Below are 22,444 nucleotides of genomic sequence, written 5' to 3' on the forward strand. Positions count from 1 at the left end.
TATAAGGGCTGGCATGAGAAGATACCATTTGATCTGTTTGCTTATCGAACTTCAGTACAGGCGTCAATTGGGTAACTTTGTTTTCTTTAGCCTATGGAATGGAAGCTATGTTACCCATTAAGGTAGAAATTCCCTCACTTCAAGTTTTATCAAAGGTGAACTAGATGAGGCAGAGTGGGTACAAGCTAGGTTTGACCAATTGAATCTGATTGAAGAAAAGAGATTGAAAGCTATTTGTCATGGTCAGATGTACCAGAAGCGCATGATGCGAGTACACGTTAAGAAAGTTTACCCCCCGAGAGTTTCACGAGGGAGATTTGGTGCTTAGAAAGGTCTTACTCATTCAAAAGGATTTTCGAGGAAAATGGATGCCAAACTGGGAGGGACCCTATATTATGAAGAAAGCCTTTTTTGGAGGAGCTCTAATCCTTACTGAGATGGATGTGCCATAATTTCCCAACCCAGTGAACTCTGATGTGGTCAAGAGGTACTTGGCCTAAAGATGAAAAAAAGATAAAAAAAGAATAAAAAATTAAAAAATAAAAAGCAAGAAAAAGAAATAAAAGAATAAAGAAAAGAAGAATAAAAAGAAAAATAAATAAAAGGGGGTTCAAGATGAAAATTCAAAAAGGGCGTCTTGAAACTAAAGGAGGTCTTAAGTTGAAAACTCGTAAAGGGCGGCTTGAGTCTTATTAAGTTCAAGATTCATGCATGGTGGAGGTCCTGGATTCATTGTAAACATTAAAAGGCTCCTGGGTTGGGTAACAACGTCAGATAATGATCCGAGCTACTACTGAAGATTGAGAAGGTCCCGATTAAAATAACCAGGAAAGAAATTGAATGCATACGAGATTCAATACTGGTTATAACATCCAAACTCTGGAGATTTAGTAGTCTAGAGGGAATTTCACACCCTTATGTATTGTCACAATTCCTGAAATCCCCTTAATAGAAGCTACACTTGAGTCACTCTACGGTGCGCCAGTTCAAAAGTATTCGTACTATTGATATATGGGGATGCCTACTTCATTTTCTTTTACTTTTTCCAGTTAAAAGTTTGCCATGTATTTACCCAAAAAACTCTTTACATTTATATAAATAAAAAGATGTATTTTCTTGTTAACACCCCTTTTGCAAGCATCTTACTTTGAAAATTAAAAACATGTAGTTTAACTTGAAAGATATGAGATCATCGTGTATTATTGCGCAAAAAGTTTTGTAATAGTGCAGGTGTTCTGAAGCTGACAATGGTTTTAGCATGAGAATTGCATGATGATGGGCTACATGAGTCTGAAACCTTGGAGTACATAGAAAGTTTTAGCAAATTGAGGATAACCTAAAATATTTATTATTGATCAAACAACTAATCTTGAATGTTGTCAAGTTTTAAAAAATAAGAAAACCAAGGTCATGTCCAACCAAAGAGTATCTGGCCAAGATTGTCAGCTGGAGTGAACCTGTCGTGATTTCTGCGCCCATGATTGGACCAAGTCACCAGACAGCCAAAGAGAGAGGGTTCTCCTTCGAAAAGGAAGATACACTAAAATTGCATTATTGCACACATTTTAGACATAAATAGGATCATGACATTCATAAATGCATGATAACAGATGTAATTAAATACCTACAGGTCTTTCAAGAGAAAGCCACAAGAGGGTAAGGCTAAAACCTCAAAATAAAAGTAACCAATTCATAGTTCCAAAAGGGAAAGGCTCAAATGACACTCGAGTCAAGGAAGATTCCCATGTTTGGTGGCCGCGAGACAAGTTCCCATATGAGAAATCGATTTTTAAAGTTTCTCCTAAATTCGAAACCTTAGGGTATGATATTTTCAAATTCTCAAAAATCCACTAACAATTGATAATGTTTAATTTTCAGATTCGATCTTCATGAAGATAAGAGAAGCAAATCGATCCAGTTCATTTCTTTCCAAAGAGTGGTGAAGTGAATCAAATTTCTTTAAGAGATCTGGTTTTCCTAAAGAGTAATGTAACAAGTCCTCTTTCTCCCAGATTTGCTACTCAAAAGGTTTTTCTCATTCCTCTACCCGATGTTTGTAGCAATGAATAAGATAGAACTCTAATATGGTCTTGTAATTGGGAGAATGTTGAACCCTTTTTTATAGATTCTGATTAGGTCAATTGATGAATGTGTATACATATGCTTTTGGGTTTTGCAGTTGAACTGGTATACTCTTGGTGATAAAAGGAAAATTACGGAAGGTAAAAGAAGTGTTCATCATAACCTGAAGGTGGTGGAAATGACTGGCTTTGTTGGGGAAACTGATGATACTGAATTATGCATATTCTTGATTGAGAGTTCCATTGTGCTTGAGAGGATGGTTCTTGACCCTAATCCTTTATATATTAGAGGAGGACCATTTGAAAACATCGATGGTGACCCCCGCTTGGCGCTCGTAGCTAAAAAGCGTGTAGAACATCTTAAATCCAAATATAAACTTGGAGAAAAATTAGTGATTTTGTAGCCATTTTAGTTGTTTATGCAATAGTGTTATTAATTTATCATACGTTTATCTTGCCTGTCTACAACAGGTATTCCCTAACTTTATAAGTTCTTGCCATTGGTTTCTTGGAATAATTACTCTTCATGAATCTTTGTATTAAGGTATGTCCAAGTATTTAAGGCATATTTTTTTTTGTTTATTCATAATTGACTTCTTCTATTTTTAATTTGTTGAATTTAAAATTTCGGGTTTAATTCATGTACACTACTTTGAAATTCGAGTATAATTCATGTACCAATGTTTTATTTAACCTAAAAAATACACAAATATGAAAACAAATACGCTAGATCATGCTGCAACATACTCCTATAATTATTCATTGACTAAACAAGGAGTTTGAACAAAATGTATAGCATGATTTGTTTATTTTTGTTACACAAACTATCAAGTTCACAAAAGTGCATCAAAGTTCAACATTATCCTAGCAAGTAAAAAAAAAAGCATAACAAGTACAAAGTATGATATTTTTTTCTTAATAATATTGAGAAATAACAAAGAAAGAAAGCTAAAGAAATTTATTCAGTTGTTAAAACAAGATAGCTTTAAAATGAAGCAAACATGCTCTATATATAGCACTGTAAAGACCATGTAACTTGCTTGCTTTAGCAGCTACTTAACCGTCTAACAAACCTAACAACTTCACACCAATTTAACCATCTAGTGCAATCAGCTGAGCAATCAGCTTTTGACATGTGTACAATTATAACAGTCACTCAATGCAGCTATATTCAACAAATAATGATGCCATTTGTTACACCTACTGGTTGTCAATTGTGAAAAGGGTTGTCTTCAAATATGCATATAGAGGACACTTTGAGTTGGAAAAAGAATCAATTTGTTCTTCATGTTCTAAAGGAAGTTTTGTTGGTGGAATTTCTCCATGTTTAACAAAACTAAAGAATTCAGACATTTTGATGTTACTTTTTCATGAAAGATGTGGTCCTCAATACATCAGTTTGTAATTTCAGATTGAAAATTACTATTTAGGCATTATAGTAAGAAGTTATTTTTTCAATTTCACCTTAAGGTTTTAAAAAATATATATTTTAATTTTTTTTCAAAATCATTTCTCAACTATTTTTGTTAAAAAAAGCTTTATAGCCGTGGTTTAATATATCCTTCAATCACTAACACCACCAAAACGATCACTTTCTTCTTCTATCTCTATCTTATAGTTTTGATTTCTAAGAAAAACTATGATTTTTTTAAATTAATGTTCGATCTTGTTAAACACAATTTATGTCATTCACTGTCATATCATTGTAAAATTTTAACCGAACATTCCTCTTATCTTAAGATGAATCTCATCATTCAAATTGTTAGAAGAAAAGGGTGATCATCAAAATAGATTGGTTTGAGTCGTCTTTAATACTTGAACTAATTTTATTTATTTAAATTTTCAAGTTTAATATGATGATCAATTATTCATAATATATACAGCTTATTTATAGAATATATATAACAAATTATTTTTTAAAACTATCATAATTTTTATGTTTTTCAAAAATTAAAAAACTTTTAAATATTTAGTATTTTTTATTTAAAATCTTCAATGGTAAAATTGAAATAAAAAAATGTAAAACTTTAGAAAGGCAATTTTACTATAATGTCTAGATAAATAGATTTTTTATCCATTGTGATCATATATATCTCATGCATAAAATCAAAAAATAAAAATTCATATATGCTACATTAAGAACTCGGGTATAAATCTTCTTCTTCTTGTGAGTCCTTTCAAAGCGAAATTTGGTAACGAAGACCCTTCCAATTTGCAGGTGAGAGTTTGATTTATTGATCTTTATTACACTTTTCTGTAGCGATTTTGCCAAATTTAAAAGCTGTTATTTATCTTATTTATTATATTTTGACAGGGTAAAGAGAAAGTTTGAATCTTTTGTTAGAGTTGTTTGAATTGAAACACTGTTGATTTGCACTACACTTTGATTGTGTTAATGGATTTGTTTGATGAATTTATGGTTTGATCACTTTGCTGGCTGATCTTGCAGCTAATTCATTGAGTTATAATCACCAATTACGAGTCATGTTTTGAACACTAGAATGAAAACATTTGAACCAGAACTTAACCAGTGTACTCTGAAATAAAGGTATTGTTCTAATCACTGGCATAGATTCTTGTTTACAGATATAACATGATATTCTATGTTTCTTTGTTTTCTTTTTCTTCTTCTTGTAATAACATCTATTGTTTCTTCTGTTGTCCCTTCCTCAGTTCCTCGTGTTGAACCCCTTTCTTTTGACAGATTCTGATTATGTCAAATGCAACTGCGTATACATAATATTCTTTTGGGTGTTGTAGTTGATGTGGGAAAGTAGTAATGCTAAAAGGAAAATTAACAAAGGTAGAAGATAAGTTCATCATAGCATGAAGGTGGTGGAAGTGATTAGATTTGTTGGGGAAACTGTGGATACTGAATTATGTATGTTTTTTTTATCAAGAATGCCATCGTGCTCGAGAAGATGATTCTTGATCCTAATCCTTCATGAAGGAAAGGAGGACCATTTGAAAACATTGATTTCAATTTATTATCTGGATATTTTGATAATGTTATTATATGAACTTTATTATCTTTCAGTTTATGTTAAACACATACACATAACTGAAAATAATAGTGGTAATGCTTTTATTCAATAAAATCGGTAAATAAAATATATTATTACAATCATCATATGATTGGTCTTTGGGCATACTCTAACAATCTTCCACAAGCACTAAGACCAATCACTCACATATCAAATACCAAGTGACTCAGTGTGACGATCATGCATCTGCTGTGTAAGAGGCTTCGTTAAGGGATCATCAATGTTGTCATCCGTGTGTTCTCTGCATATTTCCACATCTCCTCGATCTATGATCTCTCGAATGAGATAAAAGCGCCTAAGAATATGTTTGGATCGTTGATGAGATCTGGGTTCCTTTTCTTGTGCAATGGCTCCATTATTGTCACAACGGAGTTCTACAGCATCTGATATGTTGGGAACAAGCCCTAATTCCAATGTGAACTTCTTGATCCAAACAACCTCTTTTGTTGCTTCACTAGCTACAATGTATTCATCCTCTGTTGTAGAATCAGCTACTGTGTCTTGCTTCAAACTTTTCCAGCTCACATCACCTCCATTAAGACAAAACACAAAACCCAATTGCGATCGTGAGTCATCCTTGTCAGTTTGGAAGCTGTCATCAATATAACCTTTTATACTAAGCTCTTCCTCTCCTCCATAGACAAGAAATTTATCCTTAGTTCTTCTTAAGTACTTAAGGATATTTTTAACCACAACCCAATGATTTTCACTAGGGTTCGCTTGATACCGACTCGTCATGCTTAAAGCATACGATACATCTAGTCGAGTACATATCATAGAATACATGATAGAACCAATAGCCGAAGCATATGGAATCTTATTCATCTGTTCTCTTTCTTTTGGAGTTGAAGGACACATTTCTTTCGAAAGAGAAATGCCATGTCTTATAGGCAAAAATCCTTTCTTGGATTTTTCCATACTGAACCTTTTCAGCACTTTGTCTATATATGTACTTTGACTCAAACCTAGAAGTCGTCTTGATCTATCTCTATAGATCTTAACTCCTAAGATATATGCTTCCTCACCCAAATCTTTCGTAGAAAAACAACTACCTAACCAAGTCTTAACATACTGTAAAGTAGGTATATCATTTCCTATGATGAGTATGTCATCTACATACAAGATTAGAAAAGAAACAATGCTCCCACTAGCCTTCTTATAAACACAAGGCTCATCTTCATTTCTTATAAAACCAAACTCTTTGATTGCATCATTGAAACGAAGATTCCAGCTTCGAGAAGCTTGCTTTAGTCCATAAATGGACCTTTGTAGCTTATAAACCTTTCCAGTATTTCCTGAAATGAAAAAACTTCTGGTTGTGTCATATACACATCATCTTCAAGTTGTCCACTATGGAAAGCGAATTTGACGTCCATTTGCCAGATTTCATAATCATGGAATGCAACTATTGCGAGCAAGATCTAGATGGACTTAAATATAGCTACATGGGAGAATGTTTCGTCATAGTCTACACCATGAACTTGTTGAAAACCTTTAGTGACTAATCGCCCCTTGTATGTTTGTACATTACCATCCATGTCGATTTTCTTCTTAAAAACCCATTTACACCCTATGGTTTGACCCCTTCAGGTGGTTCAACCAAAGTCCATACTTGGTTTACTGACATGGAATCCATCTCAGATCTCATGGCTTCAAGCCATTTCTCAGAGTCTGGGCTAGACACTGCCTCTTGATAAGTCCCGAGCTCATATTAATCTATAAGAAGAACATCTCCATGTGTCGTAACGAGAAATCCAAATCTCTCAGGTGCACGGCGTTCTCTTGTGGATCTACGCAGTGGTTGTGTTTCTAAATATGTTGAATGCTCCTCAACAACTTGTGAAACATGCTCAACTTCAGGTTCATTTATTTGTTGTTCTTGAACTTCTCCAAGTTTAATATTTCTACCCTTCCCTTTCTTTGAGAGAAATTCTCTTTCGAGAAAAACTCATGTTCGAGCAACAAATAATTTGTTCTCGTTAGGGTTGAAGAAATAGTATCCCTTAGTTTCTTTAGGATATCCAACAAATATACACTTATGAGATTTAGGTTCGAGCTTTTTAGACATATGATGTTTTACATAAGCTTCACAACCCTTAATCTTCATAAAAGACATATTGGGATGTTTCCCAATCCATATCTCGTATGGTGTCTTTTGAACCGATTTAGATGGAACACGATTTAGTGTGAAAGAGGCTGTTTCAAGTGCATGTCCCCAAAAAGAAGTCGAAAGATCACTAAGACTCATCATCGATCGAACCATGTCTAACAGTGTTCGATTCCTTCTTTCAGAAACTCCATTCCACTATGGTGTACCAGGTGGTGTAAGCTGTGAGACAATCCCACATTCTTTTAGGAGTTCATTAAACTATATGCTTATGTATTCTCCACCTCGATCTAATCGAAGTGACTTAATACTCTTGCCTAGTTGATTTTGTACTTCATTTTTAAATTCCTTAAACTTTTCAAGGGCTTCAGATTTATGGCGCATAAGATAAATATACCCATACCGACTGAAGTCATCGATGAAAGTAATGAAGTAATGGATTCCACCTCTGGCTTGTGTATTCATTGGTACATACATCAATATGTATTAACGCTAATAAATCACTTGTTTGATCACCTTTACTATTAAAAGGTGCTTTAGTCATTTTTCCCATCAAGCAACATTCACATACATCATTTTGTTCGAAGACAAATGAATCTAAGAATCCATCTTTATGGATTTTTTATATGCGTTTCTCACTTATATGGCCTAAACGACAATGCCAAAGATAAGTTTGATTCGAGTCATTTATTTTTGATCTCTTAGTATTTATGTTATAAATGGTGTTTTCTTGATCCAAAATATAGAGACCATTAACAAATTATGTCGAACCATAAAAAACACTATCGAGATAAAAATAACAACAATTATTCTTAATAATAATCTCAAAACCAATCTTGTCCAAACAAGAAATAGAAATAATGTTCTTAGTTAAACTAGGCACATAATAACAATCCTCTAAATTTAAATCAAGTCCACTAGGCAAAGATAAAACATATGTCCCTATAGCTAATGCATCAACTCTTACTCTATTTCCCACTCGTAGGTCCACGTCTTCTTTAGCCAGATTCCTTCTCTTTTGCAGTCCATGTACAGAAGTAAAAATATGAGAACCACAACCGGTATCTAATACCCAAGAAGTAGATGTTGACAAATTAACATCAATAACATAAATACTTGAAACAAACGTTCCATTTGCTTTTTCATTCTTGACCTCTTCAAGGTAAACATGGCAGTTTCTCTTCCAGTGTCCGGTCTTATCGCAATGGAAATATTTTCTTTCCTTGTTAACTCCCCCTTTGGGTTTCAATGCATTTTTCCCTTTTGGTTTGGTCTTACCATTGCCCTTAGACTTTGCCACTACCTTTTCTTTCCCTTTCCTTTGTCCTTGTGGACCATCAGAATGGGTTTAGGTCCAACCTTTTTCATGTTACTTTCAGCAGTTCGTAACATGCCAAGTAACTGTGGCAAAGTATTGTTAATTTTATTCATGTTGAAATTAAGGACAAATTGGCTAAAGCTATCTGGCAACGATTGCAGGATAACATCGGTAGCCAATTCATCTTTGAGAGGAAATCCCAGCTTTTCCAACGTTTGGATGTAGCCCATCATCTTGATGATATGAGCTCCTAGAGGAGTTCCCTCTGTCATTTTGCATTAAAATAGATCTTTAGAGGTCTCATATCTCTCTTGACGTTCTTTCCCTTCATATATTTCTTTGAGATTTTGAATTATCTCATATGCAACCATGTCCTCATGTTGCTTCTGAAGCTCAGGAGTCATGGTGGAAAGCATTAGACATCCAACATCTAACATATCATCCATATGTTTCTTGAATTTGTCTTTGTCAACTCTTGAAGCATTAGCTGCTGGTTCATCAGGAACAAGTTCCTCAATGACATATTCCTTCCTTTCTTGTTTGAGAACAATTTTCAAATTATGAAACCAGTCAAGGAAGTTTATGCCATTAAGTTTATCCTTCTCAAGGAGTGATCGCAGTGATAAAGTTTTGTTTTCCATTAAATCTAAAATAATGGAAATATTGAAGTAAATTTACCGACTTAAAATTTATAAATAGGACTTTATTTACAAATTACTCTCACTATTTTATTCAAAATTAAAAACCCTCTATGTTTTAATTTCGAAAAAATTCAACGAAAATTTTTCTAGTGGGTGAGGATCCTTAATACATCAATTTCCTAAATCAGCTTTGGCTTTTCTTTCAGGATAGTGATTATTTAGGTAAGCAACACTTTACTAGTTACATCTTATGTAACTCCTCATTTTGGTGAACAACTTTTGTTCAAGTCATCTCATGACTTATCCAAATATTTAACCTCTAGGTTTCTAATCCTATTAGAATAACCTAGCTAAGTTATTACCAATATTTCAACCGGTGAATATCACTTGCTTATTCTTCGTATTTAACTAAGATAGATTTATGTGCCAATGCTTTGGCAAAGCCCACACAATATCGGTCGAAGCCTTAACGAGGGTAATTATTGGACGGTTAAGTTAACTTATATTATAAAGAGGGATTTGCGTAATTATCTCATCATTGTTCGTTTTAAGATTAGGCCCTTTTAAATCTCATCAATATTCATTCTTATTTTAATAAATAAGATGGAATGGTTATAGCCCAAAACAATGACTAAGGTGGCCCATCTCAAGCCAATGAGAGAACAAAAAACCCTAAAGCCCAAGCCGATAGGATTTTTTTTGAAAAATAGTACTTACATTTCTATAGAAAAACCTCACGATTTTATAACATTTATCAATAGAATCGTTCTTTTGGGATTTTTAATCCCGAAGGTTTTCTGCATCGGAACAACCATTGTTCCACTGCCAAATGCGATCATCTATCGCACTCCCACGGATGATCATGTCAACGATTGACATATGGATTTCGTAAAATCATTGCAGCAACAAATCGATTGAAAAAAATATTAACAAATTAACATATTAATCGTTGTGGTTATCAATTCGAACAATGATATCAGCATATTTACCGAAATCGATAAAACTAGAACATGCATCTCATACATATTGTAACACCCCCAACCCGTACCCGACCCGGATACGAGTCCGAGATCTCACATTGACCAGTCAAAGCATATACTTTATAAAAAAAACCATAGAAAATTTAAAACTTCTATTCTATAAGAAATTCTTTTACATAAACGTGTCAGAAACTTTAACAGACTCCATCAGAGCGTACATATTTAGTGACTTAGTTATATGCCAACATACTAAATTATATGACACGACGTACTTTACAAAAATATTTCTAATCTGAACTTTGCATGGAGATATGCTGCTTTACGGATCCCAAGCTTGATCTTCTGATTGATCCACACCTACATGTAAGACACTTACACGCTAAGTCATAGACTTAGTGAGACATGTAAATATATAAGGTAAACTAACAATTTCATGAACATCTTATGTAATACACATTATACTTATACACCTATTGAACTCATCACTAACATGTTTATCCTTACTTATTTCCTTGTCATTAATTTCATTCCATTATATGAGCATATATTGAACATAAACATATAATATAACTTCAACACACAACAATACATGAGTAAGTACTATGATCATACCATGCATAACCATATAACATCTCGTATCACCATTACTATCATATGATCCTAACTTATTACTTATACATATCACATATCACATATACCTTTTCACGAGAAACACACATATCATTATATCAAATTATATTTCTTTTCAAAGCCCATGCAAACTATTGAGAACTTAAGGTATGTGAGTACATAGAGGTTGTGCACAATGTTGTCACCACAGCTCGTATAAATCCCACTAGGGGCACGTAGAATTTGTCCCGTAGGACCACTATGTCCCGAAGGACCACTGTGTCTCGAAGGACCATTTTGTCCCGAATGACCACTATGTCCCGAAGGACCACTATATCCCGAAGGACCATTATGTCCCAAAGGACCACTATGTCCCGAAAGACCATTATGTCCCGAAGGATCACTATGTCCCAAAGGACCACGTAGACCCTCGACTCTTGGCATGCCAACTATACCTATAGCTCTCTTATTATAGAACATGGGCATTATTATTCATCTTTTTACATATTCACGTAGGCACATAGTTCATTTTCACATAACATATTTCCATGTAATCCACATTCACTTATCACATAGCTTTTCACTTTTTCTTGTATTCCTTTTCACATAGTTCATAGCCATGATTCTTATCTCACAACACATTTTTGCATATACATATTATCATACAACCCCTTCATTCAATTATAACATCTAATTTATCTTATTATACTAACATGTATTCATATCATTCATTTTACATACATAACATATCATATAACCTTCTAATAGAGACACATATGAGTCATATTATTTTCACATATATTTTATCATATATCTCATGATCACATGACCTATTATCATACATACATGCATTTACATAGTTCACATATAAAGATACATTCAACAATTAGACATATGCATTTACTCATATACCATACATCTAACACCATATCACTACATGTTTATGCTTTAGTACTTATATCATATAATATCGGAATTAGACTCATTGCAAGTCTTAATTCCTTAACATAACATACACTTACTATCATGTACTCATCTGGTCTCAATGAACACTCTTAAGCTCTTATTTTCTTAGCATATCTTACTCTGCAGACCTATCCAAACTTTGCTTTTGATCAATGTCTACACAATCATATATTTATCCTATCAGTATTCCATTGATATACTATAATCTATAATTTCTTAGACTGAAAGAAATATTTATTTCGTTTCCTATTGAAGTGCATCGGTACATTATACCATGCATCGATGCATCCCTTAACATGTGCATCGATGCACTACCCATGCATCGGTACACCAATCACCTTCGATGTTTTCATTTTTAAGGGGGTGCATCGATGCACTCCTTATGCATCGATGCACTAATGGCATTCGATGTTTATTTATTTGAGAGTGCATCGGTACACATTGAATGTGCATCGATGTACACAACCCAGAAATTACATCTTGAGCACGAAAATGTCTTGTTTTGACCCCAAATTCTACTTATTAATCCCTCCTAGTACCTTAAAACTTATCTATACATATATAAACCTTCTTATAACACTATAACATTTTACCATCTCCCATAACCCACCATAATTCTTGAATCAAAGAATTTCATTAAATTTTCCATGTGTTCTAAATTCAATTCTATCACCTCTAACTTCTTAATTAACCCTTTGACAAGTCAAATTCATTCTTGGAACTTCAAAAACCTTTTTATAACAAAAGTTCATTTCTTAACTCTTTATACAAATTCCTTTCTATTTCTTTCCTCTTGGTGTTTTAAGCTTATATAAGCTTTCCTTAAGCTTATATAACACTCAAAGAATAAAACACAACTCAAATATTCAAGAATTAACCATCAAAATTAAAACTCACCTTTGAGGCTTAAGCATGAACACATGGGAAGAAGAAAGAAAGAAGAAAAAGAAGAGTTCCAGATAACTCTCCAAACCCACGTGTTTCATTCTTATAAAAGGAAGAAAATATCTTTTAAGCTAACATTACCATAATGCCCTTAAAATCCTTTCATATTTACCCTTTCATCCAATAATGAAATATCCCTATTAAAATTCTTGAACTTTCAATTTTTCCTAAATTGATCCCTAAATTTTAAAAATTCTCATTTTTGTCGTTAACCCTGATTTCAGAATGTTACACATATCGTATCATCCAATAATTTAACCCAAATTCGGATCGTACAAATGGCTCTGACACCACAGTTGGGACCGTCGGCGCACCCCATGTCGCAGCAGAAACAAAACTCGACAGTCTCACCAGCGATCCAAGTACGTAAAACCGAAATCGAGATGAAGGGATGCCAATACTTACAACGGGTTCCTTGAAAAACAACAAGAACAACAGTGAATACTGGTGGTGTAGATCGGTTCGAATTGTAAGCCTCTACAAAATCACGTCTCGGCCTTTACTCAGTTCACCCGATTGAGAGCAATATTTATTTTCCCCAAAACTATTTTGAGAGAAAAATAGCTGAATGGTTTATGTGTGTGTGTTAAAAACAACTGCTAGACCTAACACACCCTTTTATATCCATTACCCTAATATCTTAGGGTTTTCAAAGTTATTTCGAATTAACAATAAAATATTATATAATTAATTAAATTAAATATACATTAAAGACTTATAATCTGAATTATAATCTTTAATGTTTATTTAAAAACTTATTTAATTATTCTGAATTATATATACCAATTAAAAGAGTTGTAATCTAAATTACATTCTTTTAATGCTTACTTACTATATTCGGGATAATTAAAATCATATGTATATCAAATATGCATATCATAACTTTAGATATATTTTAGTAACATACAACAAATTGTACATTTTTGCTCATTTCAATCCTAGGATGTGACCCTGTAGGTTATTGTAACGTTAGAAGTAATTATTAGAACATTTCTAATATTACATACAATGAGTGACATCTAGCAATATATCATTGTCACCTAAGTTACAAGAAATTATGATTCGACATATCATCTTCGTGATTAACTCTTTTATGTATTACATCCTTTTGTCCTTGTATAGCCCATCTATTGTTTCTTGATATCTATATTAGACTATAATTAACGAATATGATATCATATATCAACTTATTCGAGCATGACCATGCATTTCTAGTTTCATTCAATCAAGTGGCCTGTGATATATTTTCTATTTTGTAGGAAGGAAAAATCCCATCTTAACCATATACACCCCACTACATATATCAAAATATATTCAATAACAGTCTTTATAGTGTAACCAGTTAGGGTGCATGTTTAACTGTATCAAAACATACAACAATATATGTTGGGATGATATTGATCTCAAGTCCGAGGATAATACATATAGTCATCACCATGAGCAATGTTATGATCGTTACATAATAATCCAAGACATATGCTCATGACGGGTCAATCCAATACATTGTTCTCTAACAATATAATCATGTGTCAATTCCGACATCTCTATGTCAATGACAACTCCTTATCATCAATCAATACCATGTTAGTCTTAAGCATATTATTATTGTCCATGCCCATAATAATACTTGACTATGGATCTTTTAATAATGTTATTATATGGACTTTATTATCTTTCAGTTTATGTTAAACACAGACACATAATTGAAAATAATAATGGCAATACCTTTATTTAATAAAATCGGTAAATAAATATATTATTACAATCATCATATGATTGGTCTTTGGGCATACTCTAACAATAGAGTCTTAAGGAAAGTTCAAGGAGGATTAAAACTAAGAGATGAATGATTTATTTGAGATTTAAGAAAATGAGTTTTTAAATGATTTGATGAAATATCATCAGTTATTGAAGTTTAAAAGTATATTTGACTTTCCAAAGAAGTAAATAAGAGATTTGGAGCCTTAGATATGATTAAAAACATGTTTGAAAGATTGGTGTGATTCTTAGTTTTGAGTGTTCTTTGGAGATTTTAGATGTTATAAGAATATTTATGGATGTAAGTTAGTTGGGTTAAGTGATGATGAGTTTAATGGTATGGTTAGTGATAAAAGTAAGAGATTTAGGAGAAAATTGGGTAAAAATCAAAGTGAAATATGTAAAATTTGTGTAATAGTATCGGTACTGGAAAAACAATATCGATACTATATGGTTAAATTTGAGCAAAAGTGGATGAACATGATAAACAATATTGATACTTATGCAAGTAGTATTGATAATGATGTGGGGGTATCGATACCAAGAGGAAGGTATCGATACTGTAATTGGAAAATGGATTTCCAGAATGAAAAAATGGTATCGATACTGAAGGGAGTATCGATAACATAGAATAGAAGTATCGATACCATAGGAGGGGTACTGATAACATCCAGTTTGAAATTTTAAGTTAGGATGAAATTTTAATTGAATTAGAAAATAATAATATTTTTAAGTATTATTATTTTGTATAAATGTTAGACAACATACTAACAATGGTAATGTATGTGTAATTATGGATGCTTGTATAGATCGTAATCAACCTCCTGAGTCAAGCCAGAAAAAGGGCAAGGATAAGGATGTCGAGTAGTTGGACATCATTAAGGTATAATAGTGAGTCATACCATGTGAGTGCATTTTTTTGTACTTTATATGAGATGAGGATGACTTGCGATGAGTCAATCTCAAATCTTTTGATAAAGTATGTTTTACAGTATTTTGATATGTTTTCATAATGTTTATGGAAATGATATTACGAAAAATTTTAGAGTATGAAATGCTCTAAAATGAATAAATGAACTTATATTGTTTTAATGGTTATCGATGTTTCAAAAATAAATGTTTAATTTGTAAATTTGACTTAAAAGCCCGTTGTATGTTCATTGAGGGTCATAGGTGCATTTCGATATAAATTGTATATGATGGTTATCGATTGATTTTGTGTAATGCATAATGTTGTATTTTCATATCAGTACTCTGTGTACCTCAGCATTAGATGTGCAACCATGGTATTCATAATGAGTTTGTGAATAACCATTTTGACATACAATTGTGTATAAAAGTATCGATCAATTTTGTTTAATGCATATGTTTCATTTTCGTATTAGTATTATATGTACTTTTGGCACTATGTGTGCATCAATGGAATTCATAATGAGTTTGTAAATTTCCATTTCGACACTTAGGTGCAATGCATGTATCTTGCATTCTCATTTGATATACATTGGGAAAATAAAGGATAAATTGGAAAAATATTGATTGATAGGTATGTTGGGCATACTAAATATAGTTTCGCATGTTATGTGAATGAACCTTGGTTTGCCCAGGCAGTTTAAGTATTAATATGATATATACAATTTAAATTCATATTTTGATATTTCATGATATACTTATACTTAGGTTACACCTCATTTGTATTATTATGACTCACTAATTAAATTCTTAGAGTGTGTTGGTTTCACGTGTAGGTAATAGCAATACAACAGGGTAAGGAGTGCAGTGGACATCATCAATCAAAGGTTGCATCATCAGTAATTGTATGACAAATATGTCTACTTTTGATAATTAGATGGCATGTAATAGACTTATGAAAATGCTCTGAAATGTATTTGACTTATGATTTCTGTAATATGTTATAACTTCAAGATTGTTTTAACTACTGAAAGATAACAATTTATTATTATTATTTTAAAATGTTTTATTTTTTAGAAACAAAATTGTATGGGTTTACAAATAAGGAAATATTTTAAAAGTCATGTGAAACTTGTGACTTGTGTATGAAAATGTATAAGAAAAATGTGTATTACATTTATTGGTATCAGAGCTACAGGTTTGGTCGATTTTCGGTCAAAACTGGGTGCACTTTACTTTAAAAATGGTTTACATGCCACTAAGATGTCAAGGTTACTGATATGGTGTAGTTAGAATATGATTGTTGTCACTCCTTACTAACTTGTGTGTTATCATTATGTATATTCTGTTAGATGTCAGAATCTATGAATTCACGGAGAGAGACTGATCAATAAGTTATAGAAGGGTTGGGTAGCGAGAGCTATGAGGCTAATAGTGAGCATTCGATCCCGTCTGAAAATGCTAATGCACCGGTACATCAGGGTATGCCAGTGCCCGAGTTTGGAGCTTTTATGCAAGCTCTCGATGCAATCTTGACTCAATTTCAACCTCCTCTGGCTCCCTCTACTCCTCCAGCACCGCGAATGTTAATCCTAAAATAGCTGAAAAGTTTGGGTGCTCCTGAGTTCTGGGGAGAAGAGGATAAAGGCCTTTTTGATGATGATTCATGGTTAAATGACATTAAGGTGATGTTGGAAAGTCTTTACTGCTCAGATTTTGAAAAGATGGGCGGAGCTGTATCTTTACTTCGAGGATCAACTCAAGTGTGGTGGACCAATACTATGATGTATGCACCACCGGAGCAAGTGACCTGACAGTTCTTTCAAGATGAATTTAAGAACAAGTACATCGGTGAGCAATTTAGGAAGGCGATGCTGCTGAAGTTTCTTAATCTGAAACAAGGTGATCGAGCAGTACATGAGTACGAGGCTGAGTACAACAACCTGAGTCGTTTTGCTACTAAGTTAGTTCCCAATGACAAAGCTCGATGTGATTGGTTCATCGATGGTTTGAAGCCTAAGTTGAAAGAGATGATGTTGACTTTAAACTTGCCTAGCCTACAAGAAGTTATAAATCGAGCTAAGGCCATTGAAAGAGATGGTTCTGTTGCAGCTTCACAGAAAAATAAGCAATCACAGTCTTTTGCTACTAGCTCAGGTAGAGCATATGGAGAGAGAGCTACTTCATGTCAGACGTGTGGAAAATTTCGTCATGGAGTATGTAGATTGCTCAGTGGAGCTTGTTTCCATTGTGGTGAAACTGGTCACTATGCTCGAAATTGTCCTAAGAAATCCAGGGAAATTCAGTGCAAACTGAGAGATCAATAACAATATCAAATAAAAGCATAGGAAGAGGTAGATCTAGAGGATAATCTGAGATAATCCCACAACCAGAGACTAGTGGAGTATAATATTAAGACTAATGAAGATCGGGATGACCCAGAGATTGTAACAAGTATATTCCATCTTTTCCATAAACTTGTATTTGTTTTGGTTGACCCTGGTTCTACACACTCTTATATTAGTAAAAAGTTGGTTAGAGCTAGAGGAATTCCTTTAGAACCAATATTCAGTGAGATTAAAGTAGTAAACCCTATGGGTCATAGTGAAAGAGTAACGCGAGTATGTAGAAAATGCCCGATAAAGATTCAATGGGTTCTGTTCCCGACAAACTTGATGGAATTTCCTTTCGATGAGTTTGAAATTATGTTGGGCATGTATTGTTTGTTTCCACATCATGGATGGGTTGATTTTCTTAAGAAGCAATTATTTTTTTAAGGATACGGATAGTTCAGAAATCGTAGTGATCGATGAAAAAGCAAAATCACGATTCAATGTGATATCAGTAATGACTGCAAAGAAAATGATGTTGAAAGGGTGTATAGATTTTCTGGCTAACATGATAGACACTCAAATATCGAAAGCGAGATTAGATGATATTCTAATAGTTAGGGAGTTTTTGGATGTTTTCCTGGAAGAATTTTCGGGCTTACCTCCAGACTGTGAGGTGAAATTCCAGATTGATGTTTACCATGGTACTGAACCTGTTTCTATGGGTCCTTATTGAATGGCTCCAACTGAAATAAGAGAATTAAAGACCCAATTGTAGGAGCTGCTTGACAAGGGATTTATCATACCATTGTTTCTCCTTGGGGCACACCTGTGCTTTTTGTGAAAAATAAGGACGGGTATATGCGATTATACATAGATTATCGTTAGTTAAATAAAGTAACAATAAAGAATAAGTATCCTCTTCAGAGGATTGATGATCTGTTTGATCAACTAAAAGGTGCATCAGTGTTCTCTAAGATAGATCTACGGTAAGGATACCACCAATTAAAGATTAAAGAGGAGGATATTTCAAAAAAAGCTTTTCGAACTCGGTATGGATATTACGAATTTGTGGTGATGCCATTAGGATTGACTAATGCTCCTACATCATTTATGGATTTGATGAACAAGTATTCCAACCTTACCTGGATCAATTTGTGGTGGTATTTATCAATGATATTTTGGTGTATTCAAAGTCAATAGAGGAGCATGCTCATCTTCGGGTTGTTTTTCAGACTCTTCGAGAGAAGAAGTTGTATGCCAAATTATCCATGTTTGAATTCTGGTTAGCTGAGGTTGCTTTCCTTGGCCATATAGTCTCCACATAAGGCATAAGAGTAGATTCCAAAAATATTCAAACTATAGTGGATTGGCAACCCCCAAAGAATATTTCTGAAGTTCAAAGTTTCTTGTGGCTTGCTGGTTATTATAGACGGTTTGTGAAGAACTTTTCAATGTTAAGTTCCCCGCTAACTAAGTTGTTAAGAAAAGATGTTCCATTTGTTTGGTCAGAGAAATGCCAAGAAAGTTTTGAAATGCTAAAGAGGATTGTAACAGAGGCACCAGTGGTTGTACAACCTGAGTTGGGTAAAGACTATGTAGTTTTTAGTGATACATCTCATAACGAATTGTGATGTGTGCTTATGCAAGAAGGGAAAGTTGTGGCTTATGCCTCGAGACAGCTGAAGACTCACGAGAGAAAATACCCGACACATGACCTAAAATTAGCAGCGGTTGTGTTTGCTTTGAAGATTTGACGTCATTATCTGTATGGTGAGTGGTGCCATATTTATACAGATCACAAGAGTCTAATGTATTTGTTGACTCAAAAAGAACTGGACTTGAGGCAGAGAAGATGGACAAGCTTTTAAAATATTATGATGTGATCATCGATTATCATCCAGGTAAGACTAATGTGGTAGCTGATGCACTTAGCGGAAAGACTTTTGTAGCTTTACGGGCTTTGGATGCATGTATATCATTAAAGAAGGATGGTGCCTTAATTGTTGAGCTTAAGTTAAAGTCGAAGCTCTTGGATCAGATAAAAGAGTTGCAAGGACAAGATGAAAAATGTTTGACAAAAATTATAAAAATAGAAAAATGTGAGGCCAAAGACATCGAAATCAGGACTAACGGATGTTTATATTATCGTGGAAGACTTTGCATTCTAGATAATGAAAAATTGAAGAAAGATATTCTTTTCAGACACATTATAGTCCTTTGACGATGTATCCAGGTGAGAATAAGATGTATTAGAATATAAAGAGTCATTATTGGTGGCCTGACATGAAAATAGTTGTATCAGAGTTTGTTGCAAAATGCCTGACATGTCAGCAAGTGAAAGCTGAACATCAAGTGCCTTCTGAATTGCTACAACCGATATTCATTCCCGAGTGGAAGTGGGAAAGAGTTACAATGGATTTTCTTTAAGGGCTATCTTTGACACCCAGTAAAAAGGACTCAATAGGGATAATCGTAGACTGATTGACCAAGACAACTCACTTTATTCCAGTTCTGGTAGATTACTCGATGGATAAATATGCAAAATTGTATATAAAATAGATAGTTCGCCTGCATGGAGTACCTGTATCGATAGTGTCTGATCGAGATCCAAGGTTTACTTCCAGATTCTGAAATTATTTGCACAAGGCATTGGGTACTCGATTAAGTTTCAGCACAACTTTTCATCCGCAGACAGATTGACACTCAAAATGAACTATTCAGATATTGGAGGATATGCTGAGTGCATGCGTGATTGAATTCAAAGGATCTTGGGAAAGATATTTTTCCTTTAGCGGAATTTTATTATAATAACAGTTACCAATCGAGTATTAACATGGCTCCGTATGACGCCTTGTATATGAGGAAGTGTCAAACACCATTACATTGGTTTGAGCTAAAAGGTCGAAATCTAGTTGGCCCTAATTTAATGAAAGAAATGGAAGATAAAATGAAAGTTATCCAAGATAATATTAAGATAGCCTCCGATCGACAGAAGTCTTATGCTGATCTAAAGAGAAAAGAGATTGAATATCAAGTGGGAGATAAGGTATTTTTGAAAATATCACCTTGGAAGAAAGTATTATGGTTTGAACACAAAGGAAAGTTGAGTCCAAGATTTATTGGACCTTATAAGATTTTAAAAATGGTCGGACCAATAGCTTATCAATTAGCTTTGCCTCCCAATATGGATAAGATCCATAATATTTTTCATGTGTCGATGCTCAGGAAGTACTGATCAGATCGATCACATATCATCTCACCAGAGGAAATAGAGATCCAACCAGATTTGATTTACGAGAAAGAAATAATACAGATCTTGGCTTGAGAAAACAAAGAACTGCGTAACAAGAAGATTCCTCTAGTTAAAATACTTCGGCAAAATCATAAAGTCGAGGAAGCTACTTGGGAAAGAGAAGAGGACATGAGGAGGCAGTATCCACACCTCTTCGCATTAGGTACGTCTTAAAATTCGAGGATGAATTTTCTTAAGATGGAGAATTGTAATACCCCAAATATCAGGTCGGTGACCATAGTAAAAGGATTTAAAATTTGGTGGGTTAAATTGAGTAAATTGAAAAGTATAAGGAATGATTTAGGAAATTTTTATTTAAGACTAATTATTAAGAATGGAAGAATATAGGGGCAATCTAGTCTTTTAGGAGGAATGAATTTAATATTCATTCTTTTTGGGATATTTATTAAGGTTGAAAAGGGGAAAATGGGAAAAAGTTGGAACTTGGTTCTCTTCTCCTTCTTCTTCCCGTCATCCCCGTGCCCTCCACAACTAAGGTAAGATTTCTTCAAGTTGGGTTTTCCTTTCATTTTTGGGTTGGTTTTGAAGCCTTAAGTGATATAGAGGCTTAAAGAAAGTTCGAGGAGGATTAAAAATAAGAGGTGAACGATTTATTTGAGATTTAAGAAAATGGGGTTTTAAATGATTTGATAAAATATAGCAAGTTATTGAAGTTTAAAAGTATATGAGACTTGCCAAAGAGTAAATAAGATATTTGGAGCCTTAGATGTGATTAAAAATATGTTTGAAAGATTAGTGTGATTCTTAGTTTTGAGTGTTCTTTGGAGATTTTAGATGTTATAAGAAGATTTATGGAGGTAAGTTAGTTAAGTGATGATGAGTTTAATGGTATGATTGGTGATAAAAGTAAGAGATTTAGGCAAAATTTGGGTAAAAATCGAAGTGAAATATGTAAAATTTGGGTAAAGGTATCGGTACTGGAAGAACAGTACCGATACTATAGAGTTAAATTTGAGGAAATATGATAACATGATGAACAATATTGATACTTATGCAAGTGGTATCGATACTGATGTGTTGGTATCAATATCATGAGGAAGGTATCAATACTGTAATTGAAAATGGATTTCCATAATGCAAAAAAGGTATCGATACTGAAGGGAGTATCGATACCATAGTATAGAAGAATCGATACCATATGAGGGGTAACGATACCATCCAGTCTGAAATTTTAAGTTAGGATGAAATTTTAATAGAATTCGAAAATAATAGTACTTTTAAGTATTATTATTTTGTATAAATGTTAGACAGGGTACTAACAATGGTAATGTATGTGTAATTATGGATGCTTGTGTAGATCGTAATCAAGTTCCTGAGTCAATCCAGAAAAGGGGCAAGGATAAAGTTGACGAGTAGTTGGACATCATTAAGGCATAATAGTGAGGCATATCAGGTGAGTGCCTTTTTTTGTACTTATATGAGATGAGGATGACTTGTGAT

This window comes from Hibiscus syriacus, unplaced genomic scaffold (assembly GCF_006381635.1).
Source record: "Hibiscus syriacus cultivar Baekdansim isolate YM2019G1 unplaced genomic scaffold, ASM638163v2 tig00110442_pilon, whole genome shotgun sequence".
NCBI classification, from domain to species: Eukaryota; Viridiplantae; Streptophyta; class Magnoliopsida; order Malvales; family Malvaceae; genus Hibiscus; species Hibiscus syriacus.